Genomic DNA, 14,053 nt, shown 5'->3' with positions numbered 1-14,053 from the left:
TGGAAGCCTGCAGCACGTGGATGGGTAAGATAGATTTAATCAAGCATAAGGAAATCTAAGAACAAATTGTCATGACTTATGTGAGGGAGCTGAAACTTGGATGTCATTGGACCTTACAACGGGACAATGATCACAAGCATTCCTCAAAGCCCACCAACGCTTGGTTTCAGAAGAAATGCTGGAAGATTCTGAAGTAGCCATCAGTTTCCTGTATTGAACCCAATATACAATTTTTGATAGGATTTCAAGAAGGAGGTTTCAGTATAAAAAAAACAAGAATATTAGTGAGCTGGAGGCCATTACAAATGATTAATGGGCTAAGATTCCTCAGGAACGCTATCAGAAGTTGGTGTCTGGCTAGCCTTCACATTAGCAGCAGGCCCTAATGGCAGAAGGTGTTCTACTAAGTTCCAAATTTTGTGTTGAAGGTGCAAAAACCAATTTCATTGTGTTGAGCTATTTAAATAGTTCTCGTTATGCCTTTTTTTTTAAACACAGACCTAAATTTAATTTACATGAAATACATATAATTTAAAAATGATTGTGTGAATGTGTGTTACCTTAGACATGGGTCCTGGTTCTCATAATTATAAACCTGACCTTATTATCCCTTTAACAGCTGTAAGCAGTGCACTGTTCTAATTTTGCTGGAAGTGAATATATCCAGCTTTTGTTTTCAACATGACAATTCTGGATTTGTGAATAGTGTCTTATTTCCATTGAAATTCCTGGACGCTGCTCTCACGGTGGCATTTTTCCAATCATGTGCAAAGTTCACATAAAAACTGCAGAGACATAAATAATACATCAGGTTTATGATAAACAGTCTGATGAAAATGTTTGCATGAAAATACTTTACAGGTACGAGGAACATCAAAAAACCAATCTAGCATTACATTAGTGTAAAATGTAAATGTAACAGTTCAATGCTGATTTTACAGTGTTTTGAACATTAATGTTAATGCCTCTTCTATTTTACATAGATCTCATTACTATTCTTTATTGTTTCTGTGGAAAGATCATTACATCAAGATTTTATACTAAAAGTTATTTTATATCATAAAAGTAAATAATTCAGACTTCGGCTATGGACATGTTTGACATAGAAAAAAGACTTACATATGTTCGTTATTACCGTTAAGAAATTTACAATCCTACAATGCCCGAGTTTGTGTCTGAAATGAATACTTTGCTTCAAATGCAGAAATATGTCCTTATAAATGTAGACCCTGCTAACATGTTTGAAACCCTATGGGCCCCTTAGCTCGATACACCCGGTCATACGGCTATATCTCTGACCTGGACCAGATTTGTAACTGCTGACTTACTTAGCTTAGTCGTCCTGATGACTTTCGGCTGCTGATTCTTCCTCAGAGTTCTATGTTGTGCTATATATGAACAAACCTGTACATTCTGTACTATGCACCTTCCTAATTACCATATGACTGTAGCTTATACATAGAGGTCTCTCAGCCTCCTATATTTACAGAATAACATTGACTTGTTTTCCTCATACATACCCAGGCTCGGACTGGCCCATAGGGTAACAGGGGAATCCCCCGGTGGGCTCCTGTGCAGATCTGGGCCCCCAACACCACTGTATGGGCAGTACTTGGCATAATTCACTTGATTCACTCTCTACCGAAAAAAAGAAGTATCTCATCATTCATTAACCAAACTACCCAGTTTATTACATAGAGGTATAGGTAAATTTGTGAATGTGGGTAGTGTAATATGCAGGTGAAAAGTGGGAACCACAAAGTCTTTATTACTGGTGGACCCTTGGCACCCAAGTCCAACACGGTACATACCTGACATTTTCCTCCTATCTTGTTTCACATTACAGGATAGATGGAGACTAAGGTCCTGATTCATCAAAACTACCAATTTTCTCACCAGTTTTGATGAGGTGACATGCAGGAGTCAGATGCTCATGATTCATGTAGAGTCACGCAACAATTAACGAATCAGTAGCGTTTCACAAGTAGCATTTGACAGTCTACAGCTGGAGTTAGATTTCTGGCGTAGACATGCTGTGGCTTCACGCCCCCGCCGCGCCAACATCCCACCACAGTTCTGTCCATTTTTGCAAAGCTCGGACAAACTGCTCTGAAAATGCCAAAATTCACAACATGTTTGTTCAACTCCCCAGTTGTACAAAAATGTTGACTTTTCAAAGAATTCTTTCAGGAGTGCTTTGATGAATCGAGGCCTTATTGTACCATAGATTATCGAAATCCCTGTGGTCTATGGTATAATGTGAACTATTGTTTGGAGGATTGGATGTGATATGGGGCAAGGGGATCTTTGGGGTTTCTTTTATTGTTATGTTTTTTGGAAAATACAATAAAAAAAAACAATCACACTAAGTCTACAATCATTTTCAGACCCCTAATATAAAAATCCAGAAATGTTACTCCAGATTGTATGAATCATACTGAGTGGCATTAATGGGTAACGTCACCTAAATATTATTAGATATGGATGGAAACAAGTTGATATTTAGAACAAGGCAAGAATCTCCGCCCCTCTCTACTTTGGTGAGAGGAAGTGTTAACCAGTCTGGGCAGCATTTCCTTGGCTTATGTTTAGACTCCTTGGCAAATGCTCAGGAAAGAGTCCACTGGGCTGTAGGAGCTTTTTGTCTTGAGGATTATTTACAGTGAATTTCTGCAAAGTTCTTCAAATGGAAATGTGAATATAACCTTGTGCAAACAGTTCCCTACATCCTAGTGATAAGGGGATTAGTTATATGTTAGGGGTTTTTCATTTGCATTGGAACCATAGATACACTGATATTCCTGATATGTGCAATTTTGCATGTTTCATAACTAAAATATACCTCTCAGCATATCATAGCAATTTATTAAGTGAAATTAAATCTGTCAGTAAGATGAACCAAACAAATGGCATACATGAGCATGCAGGTCTTTAAAAGCTAAATACATTGACACCTTTATATCTTCTATTTGTTGCTGCATTCCCCCCAAAAATAGCGTTTTAATTCAAATGCAAATAAAGCATTAAGTGCTCTGGGCAGAACAGAGATCTTGCCAAGCCTCTGCCTCCCAAGGTTGTTTTCCTGGCACCAACCTCTTTAGCTTGATTAATAGCTCACAGTCTGATTTCAATAGCTCACTGTCTGATTTCCTTGCCTGGCGTCTGATGTCACACCGACATTGAGCTATCAATCAGGCTAAAGAGTCTGTTTCTAAGTGGACAAACAACATCTGTACAGAGAGGCTCCAGTAGTGCTCGGTCTTGTCCAAAGCACTTAACACCTCATCTGCATTTGGACTAAAATGATTATTTCTTGGGAATGCAGCAACAGATAGAAGGTATGAAAGTATTTATGGATTTACCTTTCAAATACTTGAATGGTCATATATGAAGGAGGTTTGGGAGTTTGTTCTTACTGACAGATTCATTTTAATCTTAGTAACATGTTAAGTGTTTTAATATTGGTTTATAAAACCCATCATCAGATTAGTCCCATAGAAATAATCCACAGATTATATCACAAATATATTACTGTGGTCATTTTTACAAAAAGTAACATTTTAAGATTGCAGTTAACTAGCAGGAAATGGTTCAGAGGTCCAATTTATTGTGCAGCTGTAAAAATACAATACAAAACATATCCCACAATTGTTCTCTATTCATTCAGCAAAGTCATTACTTGGGCATGAGTGATCTGTGCAATGTGTGTATTGTGATCAGGCTTTAAACATTTGGTTATTTGTTTAGGTTTGCCCGTTGGTTGTTTATCTAGCATTAAATAGTCCACTAGAGGGCACAGCAGAGCATTGGTATATATTACCCCTGCTTTGGTAAAAATTCCCCAATGGCTCTCTACTTTCTAGCCATTCTCCTGCGCTCTGTTCTTGCCATATGGAGGAGAGGGAACTAGCAGACTTTGCCATGATCAGCTGTATTGTGAAGTTTAATCAAGCAAGAGATCTGGCAATATGATGATAAGCATAAACTAGTGACAAATATTACATATGTGACTTATGCTGTATAGCAGAGATGTCTTGGCTGGGAGCTGTGTTTCCCAAATGTCATATGTACTCTTCTACTGTGAAGCACTATTAACAGTTCACTTTTGAGACTTTTAGTTTGTACCTCCATTTATATATGATTATGTGTTTTTTACACTTTGATCTGCTAATATGTAATAAATTAATCTAGAAAAGTGTATTTGAACGTTTAAGAGCAGCCATGGCCATGCGTGATAAATATCACTAATGTGCTAATTTCTGTTTCATTCTTATCAAAAAGGAAATAGATGAGATTTTCAGTCCCAGGAAATCGTCTGAAACCACACTGATGACAATACACAATTCTGAGATAAATCTGTGCGCTATCAGCGTGAATGGAGCCTTTTGAACTCGCATCACATCAGATTAATCTATCATTTCATGGAATATGCGTGACTGTGCCACAAGCCTGGGAAATAAAGCTGCCGAGTGCTAAGCTCAGGCACCTTGCTGGGCACAAGACCGTTTCTCTGTAAGGAACAGGAACTCTCATGCCTATATGGTGTGATATTTGGAGGGAAAAAGGGAGACACAAAGCGCAAATAGGGTCTTATCTCACAAAAAGAATGGAGGAATCACCAAGAAAATCGCTCACCTGGTGAAGCTGAAAGCAGGCATATAAAGATTTCGGCTGCCGCAGATCCACAAGCCGGTCACTGACCATATGAAGCAGTATACTATAGGAAGTGTTGATTAAATACGCGCTGCCGCAATAATTATGAAGTTTCAGAGCCTTGAAACGCGTTGAATAAACCACTGTTTTAAGTCTACTATCAACTGAGACCTCATCATTATATGGTGTGATGACAAACCCGACCACTTATGTTAAATCCTGATTTCCACTATTAATCAGTCATTTTGAAAATTAGTTTGTGCTTAAAGCTTTGCGTTACTTTGCATATACTGTATATACTCGAGTATAAGCCGAGAATTTCAGCCCATTTTTTTAGGCTAAAATTGCCCCCCTCGGCTTATACTTGAGTCATTCCCAGGGGTTGGCACGGGAGGGAGACCGGCAGCTGTCTAATAATACTCACCTGCTCCTGGCGCGGTCCCCGGACGTCCCTGGTTCCCCGGCACCGGCAGCTTCTTCCTGTAGTGAGCCGTCACATGGTACCGCTCATTACAGTAATGAATATGCGGCTCCAACCCTATGGGCGTGAAGTCGGGTCCATATTCATTACTGTAATGAGCGGTACCATGTGACCGCTGAACACAGGAAGAAGCTGCTTGGGAACCAGGGACCTTGCCAGGAGTAGGTGAGTATAACGCAGTGTGCGATATTCACCTGCTCCCCATTCCACCACCACCAGCAGCCGCTGCGTTTTTCTCGTCCTCTGCACTGACGCGCAGGTCAGAGGGCGCGATGACGCGATTAATGTACGCGCCACCCTCTGCCTGAACAGTCAGTGCAGAGGACGGGGAAGACGCAGGGGCTGCCAGTGCTGGAACAGGGAGCAGGTGAATATAGCAAGTGCCGGGGGCCTGAGCGATGAGAGGTGAGTATGTGATTTTGTTTTATTTTTTTTTATCGCAGCAACAGCATATGGGGCAAATGTCTACATGGAGCATCTTATGGGGCATAATCAATGTTTGTGCAGCATTATATGGGGCAAATGTCCACATGGAGCATCTTAGGGTATGTGCACACGTTGCAGTTTTTGCTGCGAATCTGCAGCGGTTTTGACGCTGCAGATCCGCAGCAGTTTTCCATGCGGTGTACAGTACAATGTTAACCTATGGAAAACAAAAACCGCTGTGCACATGCTGCGGAAAAAAACGTCCATAGGCGCACTGTTTAATGATACATCATGACTGATTACCTAGACCAGTAATGATATTGTATATATAGAAGAACTATATTGGTCAACAATAAACACATTTTTTCAATTATTATTGATTCTGGGGAATATTTGTCACGACCGCTCAGACATGATCAAATTGTATTGACCCTTGTTATGTGTCACGATCACGAGGCCTTTTTTATCATGTCATCTACAAACATGACCCAGCAGGAGGCATTTGCTTCTTCTAGTATATGACATTTCGGTGCTTACCTGACCTATAGCTGTCTGTAGACTAGACTGAGATTTTGGATTTTGCATTCTGGAATTAATTTTCAATGAACTATGCTGTCTATAACTGAAATGAAAAAAAAAGCACATTTATCAGAATTAATAGATTTCTAGGATTTTAATTCTGACATTATGAGAAACAAATAAGTGAAACCATCCAGAGAAATAATAACATGAGCTTGGATAATGATGATCTGCAGCAGTTTCTAAAGTGTAAGAAATATGTTTCCGTCTCCCATAAAAGAATAAAGCGCTATGAAATGATTTATTAATAAATCTAATGCATTTTTCCTTTCTAATTTGCAGATTTCACACATCTTCTACAGAGGAGACAACACCATCTTTCAAATGAGGTACAGATCCATCCCTGCTGTTACCTGTTATTACATTTGGAATCTCTGCCCTCGAGGTTCTGCTCGCTCTCCAAAGAATTCCAATACAAGCTGCCATTATTTCTTCTTTTTTTGTCTTATGATGTACAGTGGTAATTTATGGAGTTGGTGTTATAGTGATGCTCTAGTTTGGAACCACTTTACCTATTAAATGAGTCTATTTTCAGCGATATCCTAACATATTGCTATATTCATAGTGACAGATTATACTCACTATTTTATTATACAGTCAAGAAACAGATATTTTTAACTAAAACTAAAAAAAGGCAGCACTCTGATTCTTCCAATGGGGAAAAAAGGTGATCACTTGTAGGCACAACATTTGAAGGGGCTGTCCATAACAATCTTTCATTTTTCATTTGAGCTTAGACTTGTAGACATACAAAATAACATACCAATACTCGCCCTCAGGAGGTCCAATGTCGCTGCTCTGGTATTTGTTGGCAGCCTGCAAGGATTGTCTGGGGCTTGGGCTTTTATATTGAAGGCCTATCCTTAAGATAATCATCAATATCTGATGGGTGGGGGTGCGACATCTGGCACATCGGCGAATCAGCTATTCCTGATGCCAGTTGTGATGTGTTATGGGGCTGCATGGCTCCATCATCTGTATAGTGGCCATAGCTGGGTACTGCACATGCGTCCGCTATTCGAATCAATAGAGGCAGATGTGCAGTACCTGCGGCGGCCATTGTACAGTTGAACGAGCTGTGTAGTTACACTTCGCAACTGAGCACATCTGCCTGACACTTGGAACAGCTGATCAGCAGGGGTGTCAGGTGTCACCTATAACACCTAAGGATAGGCCATCAATATAAAAATCCCGGACAACCCCTTTAAGGACAAGGGTATGTCTGAAACATGTTGGTTAATGCAATGATTTCTTTCTGTGACACTCACTATATGGATTATGTTTTCTAATGTTTTTATCCATATCGGCTGGACTCTTTGCATTTTTATGTGCCAATTTCATTGATCTTCATGAATTTGGTGCATCTTCCTCCATTAGGCACTAGATCATGACTGGTATATAAAATAACAGTCTTGATAAATTTCCCACTGTGTTTTATCTGAAGCTCCGCTTTATTCACTGAAAAAAAAAATTGCCTGCCGCTGTTCTTTGCCGCTCGTGGTTAGGGAAACTTGAATCGGGGTTCATTTTCAGCTTTGTCTACAGATGCGTGGCCACTGCGCTCTACAGGGAGGGAACACGGAATGCAACATATTAAGATTTAGGTGGGAAACCCATGAATTCATATGAAACCAAGTTCTAAATGATTTGGCCAGCTAATGTAAGCAATATCAATAATAGCACTGAAACATTTCCACAGTAGACGTAATTAGCCCGCACTTTGATGTAATATATCTGAAGACACGATTAGATCCAAGTAGCAATTAAGCACATTTTACTTTTAATGTTTCTTTTGCATTAATTGGCATATACGTAATATGATACATGATATGACAAGTTGTAATATGTTATTTAATGAGCTCATCATTTTCACATTAATCCTAATCATTTTGAAGGGTCAACTAAAACTTAATTACACCCAAATTAGGCACTAGCTTTTTAGCACATTATTTTGCTATATGGAGTGATGAAGCAGTACATTGTGCAGTTATTATAACACTAGAGTCTTCTAATTGACATACTATGATTAGCTTTACCTAATTACAGGATTTTGAGCATCTTTCATGAGCAATGCCTCCATTGGCTAATGGCTAAAACATAGGGTAATTTAATATTTTAGAGCAACAGAATTTGAAGACCTTGTAACTAGAGATGAGCGGATCAAGTAAAATTTGAATTGGCCGGTCCTCGTAGATTTTCTCTTGAAATTTGATTCACAGAGAAGTTATTCTCCATCTGGGGGAAGAAGGCACACGCAGCCGAAACGTGCGGCGGGGCCGTGGCACCATCAGACCAGAGGTAGCTATTACCAACTTATACTTACCGTTACCATGCCACCTGCTTATTAGTCCTTGTGTGGCTTTTATATAGCGATTTTGTCCTTCATGGCATTGCTTATCAATTGGCCACAGGGTGTATTTATTTGTGGTGGTACGGTCTATATCTTCTGGACATAACCTTCCTCTGGTCTGTGGTGCCTTTTTCAATTGGTACTGTTGACCATTTATTGATAATGTCTATGATTTTAATTGTTATTATTCAATAAAATTACTCTTTTTTTTATTCTAGTTCTGATGTGCAAAATTTTTCTATAGGGTATTATACTCACCTCTCCAGCCCCTCGTCTCCTCATCATCATCCTGTGAAAGCCACCGGCTACTCTTTTTCGTGTTGAATTCCCATGATCTTGCATGTACATACACAAAGTCCTCCCAGGTTTATTCAAACCTGAAAGCCCCGACCCAGTGTGATAAGCCATGAAAATTCAATGCGAACTAAAAATGTTACCAGGACAAGATGGGTGATGGTAAGGAGTGGAAGGACCTTAGAGGGGAGTGGTTCGGTGAGTGTAAGAATTTTTAAAAAATTTTGATAGACTTTTATGGTTCTGAAAAATGGTGGCCATAAGATATCGATCACTATACATTTTAATGACATCACTTCAACAGATACATCATAAATCGGTCAGTAGAATCAACCCTCCTAAGCCATCTATATGGATATGCGAGTCACAGGAAGCGGAATACATTGATACCTTGGTATCTGTGATCTGATGTCTTATTGCAGAAATGACCATGTTTTTCTGACTATATAAATAAGCTGTTAAGATCTATGGGCTGGGGATAGATCTCCTTAAGAATCTGCCTCCAGAGCTTATTTTACATGAAAGGAGACATTATCAATGTGAGATGTAAGTCAAGAGAGCGGACTGCCAGTCATGACATGTCTCACACTGGTAATGCATAATTTCATTTAAAATTATCTCTGAAGACAGATTCTAAGGGAGATCGGTGACCGGCCCATAGATCTTAATGGATCATTTACATATTAAGAAAAGTGTTGATATCTCTGGAATAAGGCATTGGATCACAGATACAGTGAAATAAATAATTATTTGATCCCTTGCTAGTTTTGTAAGTTTACCCACTGACCAAGACATGAACAGTCTATAATTTTAAGGCTAGGTTAATTTTAACATTGAGAGATAGAAATTCAAAAATGAAATCCAGAAAATCACATTGTATAAATTATATAAATTTATTTGCATTTTGCAGTGAGAAATAGGTATTTGATCCCTCTGGCAAACAAGACTTAATACTTGGTGGCAAAACCCTTGTTAGCAAGCACAGCAGTCAGACGATTTTTGTAGTTGATGATGAGGTTTGCGCACATGTCAGGAGGAATTTTGGTCCACTCCTCTTTGCAGATCATCTCTAAATCATTAAGATTTTGAGGCTGTCCCTTAGCAACTCGGAACTTCAACTCCATCCATAAGTTATCAAGGTATCATTTTATTCTACTTTCTATGACCCGCTTGTCCATATAGACGGCTTAGGAGGGTTGATCCTACTGACAGATTCCCTTTAAAAAAAACTCATTACTTATATGTTTAATAGATACCTTTATAATAAATGAAATGTGGATTACATCCGCGCTGCTGCGACAAATAATAGATCCAGATATACTGTTAGGGTGTTCGGGTGGTTTATTCAACGCGTTTCGAAGCTCAAAGGCTTCTTCTTCAGGAAGTTTCCACACAAAGATAACTGCTATCTTTGTGTGGAAACTTCCTGAAGAAGAAGACTTTGAGCTTCGAAACGCGTTGAATAAACCACCCGAACACCCTAACAGTATATCTGGATCTATTATTTGTCGCAGCGCGGATGTAATCCACATTTCATTTATTATAACGGTTCTGAGAGGTTGCAACGCCGACCTGTGGATCTGCAGCAGCTGACAACTACACGCTTGTACTGTGTACCACCAGGTGAGCAGTTCTCTCACAATTGATTAAGAACAATCCTGGGGATAAGACCCTATTTGCGCTTTTTTTGTCTCCTATCTTTCAAGACTAGTAATAGATACCTTTGACAGATGCCATACAGTGGCATCCATCACACACAGACTACACATAGTGGCATTTAGTGGCTTCCCACCAAGCGTTCCCACTTTGTTATGAGCAGACCGTGTAGATAAAGTCACAAATAGTCTTTCGATTCCAATCTGTGAAAGCGTTTGGTGTCAGGTAATGTTTGTCACATTGATGGAGCATGCTAGGAGTAGTGATTGTAGTCAGAAATCTGTCAGCTCTTCCTTTGTTTCTTAAAGATTCATGTGTTTTATCATGATGGAAAAAAGTTACTTGGGCACTTTATTGGCCGGGCTCTTTACAATAACATTTATATGATGCTTACATTGCACAGGAATTTGCATGTAGCGAGCCAAATGTTGATTGAGAATGACCTTGAATATCTCTTAGACATATTACCATTTCAAACAGTTTTCTCTAAGCAAACAGAATGTAAATGTTCAACATATGATCTGCAGGCAGATTGTCATATCATTTCATGTGAAATGCTCATGGCCCGCTACCAGGTGGTTTTAGATTGTCACAGCAGACCTCAGGCATGAAATGATGAGGATGTAACGTGGAGGTCAATGTTAAGGTTTTTTATGCAAACCATCTAGCATTGTATGTGTTATATTGGGCATTTTGGTGTTACTGGATAGAATCTGTTATAGATATTCCACAATAGCATAAATTGTGTTTCTCACACCAAAAAAATATTGTACAGGTATGTTTTACAATTTTCTCCTAAAAATACTTGTCCACCATATTTCCCTTTAAATGTCCCCAAGTTGTACAATATGCTGATAGTATAAAAGAGTAAACATGTTTTAATGGCTCATGCACCAAATACTAATAAGTCAAATGTCTGCTGGGGGTTTACAAACTTGAGAAGTGTCCAGGATTCTATTGTAAATCATCCCAATACGCTGCTGTCAATTGACAGATCCAGTGGGCTTTAGTATCATACTAGGTCCTCAGCAGATGAAGACCCTTGTAGCTATAAACCAGTAGATGCAAGGATGTGCCCTGGACACCTCCCAGATTGATGAACACCTAGTGCACACTTAAAAAATAAATACATTTTTGCTGTGAAGTACACAGCTTTGGAGGCAGAAGAGCGCAATTCCTGCTTGAGCGAGCACCCAGAGTGGAGTACAGATTCAATAGAAAATCATAAGCTTTTATTGAAACCATACTCCACTTTGCTGGACAAAAGTTTAGTTCCTTTTTAGCTTATCAATAATTCATTAATAGACAGCATTTGGGTCATTAAAATTCTATTTTCTCATTTGATTAACAACATGGGATGTTTAAACATGTTTCTGTCACTACTGCAGTGATGTTAGAAGTCTGAAGGGCTCTAAACTGCCAAGACTCCCTTCTTAACCCCTTTACCCCAAGGGTGGTTTGCACGTTAGGGACTAGGCCAGTTTTTACAATTCTGACCACTGTCCCTTTATGAGGTTATAACTCTGGAACGCTTCAACGGATCCTGGTGATTCTGGCACTGTTTTCTCGAGACATATTGTACTTCATGATAGTGGTAAAATCTCTTTGATATTAACTGTGTTTATTTGTGAAAAAAGGAAATTTGGCAAAAATTTAGAAAATTTCGCAATTTTTATGAAATTAAATCACAGAGATATGTCACACAAAATACTTAATAAGTAACATTTCCCACATGTCTACTTTACATCAGCACAATTTTGGAACCAAAATTTTTTTTTGTTAGGGAATTATAAGGGTTAAAAGTTGACCAGCAATTTCTCATTTTTACAGCACCATTTTATTTAGGGACCGCATCTCATTTGAAGTCATTTTGAGTGGTCTATATGATAGAAAATAACCAAGTGTGACACCATTCTAAAAACTGCACCCCTCAAGGTGCTCAAAACCACATTCAAGAAGTTTATTAACCCTTCAGGTGTTTCACAGGAATTTTTGGAATGTTTAAAAAAAAAATGAAAATTTAACTTTTTTCCACAAAAAATTTACTTAAGCTCCAATTTGTTTTATTTTACCAAGGGTAACAGGACAAAATGGACCCCAAAAGTTGTTGTACAATTTGTGAGTACGCCGATACCCCATATGGGGGTAAACCACTGTTTGGGTGCATGGCAGACCTCGGAAGCAAAGCAGCGCCATTTGACTTTTCAATGCAAAATTGACTGGAATTGAGATGGGACGCCATGTTGCGTTTGGAGAGCCCCTGATTTGCCTAAACATTGAAACCCCTCACAAGTGACACCATTTTGGAATGTAGACTGTTGTGAATTCTGTGGCAGAGCTCCCTCCTGTGGTCACAAGTGGTACTTCGGCTGATTCTCTCTGTGAGCTTCCGTTGGTGGAGGAAAGTGGTACTGCGGCTTCTGAGTTTCCTTCCTCAGGTGATGTGGTGAAGTCGTTAGGTGCTGCTCTATTTAACTCCACCTAGTGCTTTGATCCTGGCCTCCAGTCAATGTTCTAGTATTGGACCTGTTTCCTCCTGGATCGTTCCTGTGGCCTGCTGCTCTGCATAGCTAAGTTCTGCTTTGCTATTTTGTTTGCTGTTTTTTCTGTCCAGCTTGTCTATTTGTTTTTTCCTTCTTGCTGGAAGCTCTGGGACGCAGAGGGTGTACCTCCATGCCGTTAGTTCGGTACGGAGGGTCTTTTTGCCCCCTTTGCGTGGTTTTTGTAGGGTTTTGTGTTGACCGCAAAGTTACCTTTCCTATCCTCGCTCTGTTCAGAAAGTCGGGCCTCACTTTGCTAAATCTATTTCATCTCTACGTTTGTCTTTTCATCTTAACTCACAGTCATTATATGTGGGGGCTGCCTTTTCCTTTGGGGTATTTCTCTGAGGCAAGGTAGGCTTATTTTCTATCTTCAGGCTAGCTAATTTCTCAGGCTGTGCCGAGTTGCATAGGGAGCATTAGGCGCAATCCACGGCTGCCTCTAGTGTGGTTGGAGAGGATTAGGGATTGCGGTCAGCAGAGTTCCCACGTCTCAGAGCTCGTTCAATGTTTTTGGGTTATTGTCAGGTCACTGTATGTGCTCTGACCTCTATGTCCATTGTGGTACTGAATTACCTTATCATAACAGTACTGGAGGCCCAAAGTACTAATGATTCTCAATAGAGGGAAAAAAGAAGTTCTGAGACCTTTTTTTTTTTTCTGCACTGTGTTTTGCCTTTTTTTCCCCCTAGACATTTGGGTGGTTCAGGACACAGGTGTAGCGATGGACATTAAAGGTCTGTCTTCATGTGTGGATCAGCTCACGGCAAGAGTGCAAAATATTCAAGACTTTGTGGTTCAGAATTCTATGTTAGAACCGAGAATTCCTATTCCTGATTTGTTTTTTGGAGATAGAACTAAATTTCTGAGTTTCAAAAATAATTGTAAACTATTTCTAGCATTGAAACCTCGCTCCTCTGGTGACCCAGTTCAACAAGTTAGGATCATTATTTCCTTTTTACGTGGCGACCCTCAGGACTGGGCATTTTCTCTTGCGTCAGGAGATCCTGCATTAAGTAATATCGATGCGTTTTTCCTGGCTCTCGGATTGCTGTACGATGAACCTAATTCAGT

At 39.5% G+C, this 14,053-nt stretch overlaps 1 protein-coding gene across 1 annotated transcript in view; it reads left to right on the top strand.

The window, feature by feature from the left end:
- Nucleotides 1-14,053, top strand: part of THRB (thyroid hormone receptor beta) — a 553,290-nt gene that overhangs the window by 272,334 nt on the left and 266,903 nt on the right. The window contains exon 3 of the mRNA XM_069729993.1: nt 6,422-6,468. The gene's annotated coding sequence lies outside the window, so the exon portion shown is untranslated. The remainder of the gene's footprint in view (nt 1-6,421; nt 6,469-14,053) is intronic.

The sequence above is a fragment of the Ranitomeya imitator genome, chromosome 6 (genome assembly GCF_032444005.1).
Source record: "Ranitomeya imitator isolate aRanImi1 chromosome 6, aRanImi1.pri, whole genome shotgun sequence".
Taxonomy (NCBI): domain Eukaryota; kingdom Metazoa; phylum Chordata; class Amphibia; order Anura; family Dendrobatidae; genus Ranitomeya; species Ranitomeya imitator.
The sequence above is the reverse complement of the archived record's forward strand: the minus strand, read 5'-3'. Positions and strand labels throughout refer to the sequence as shown.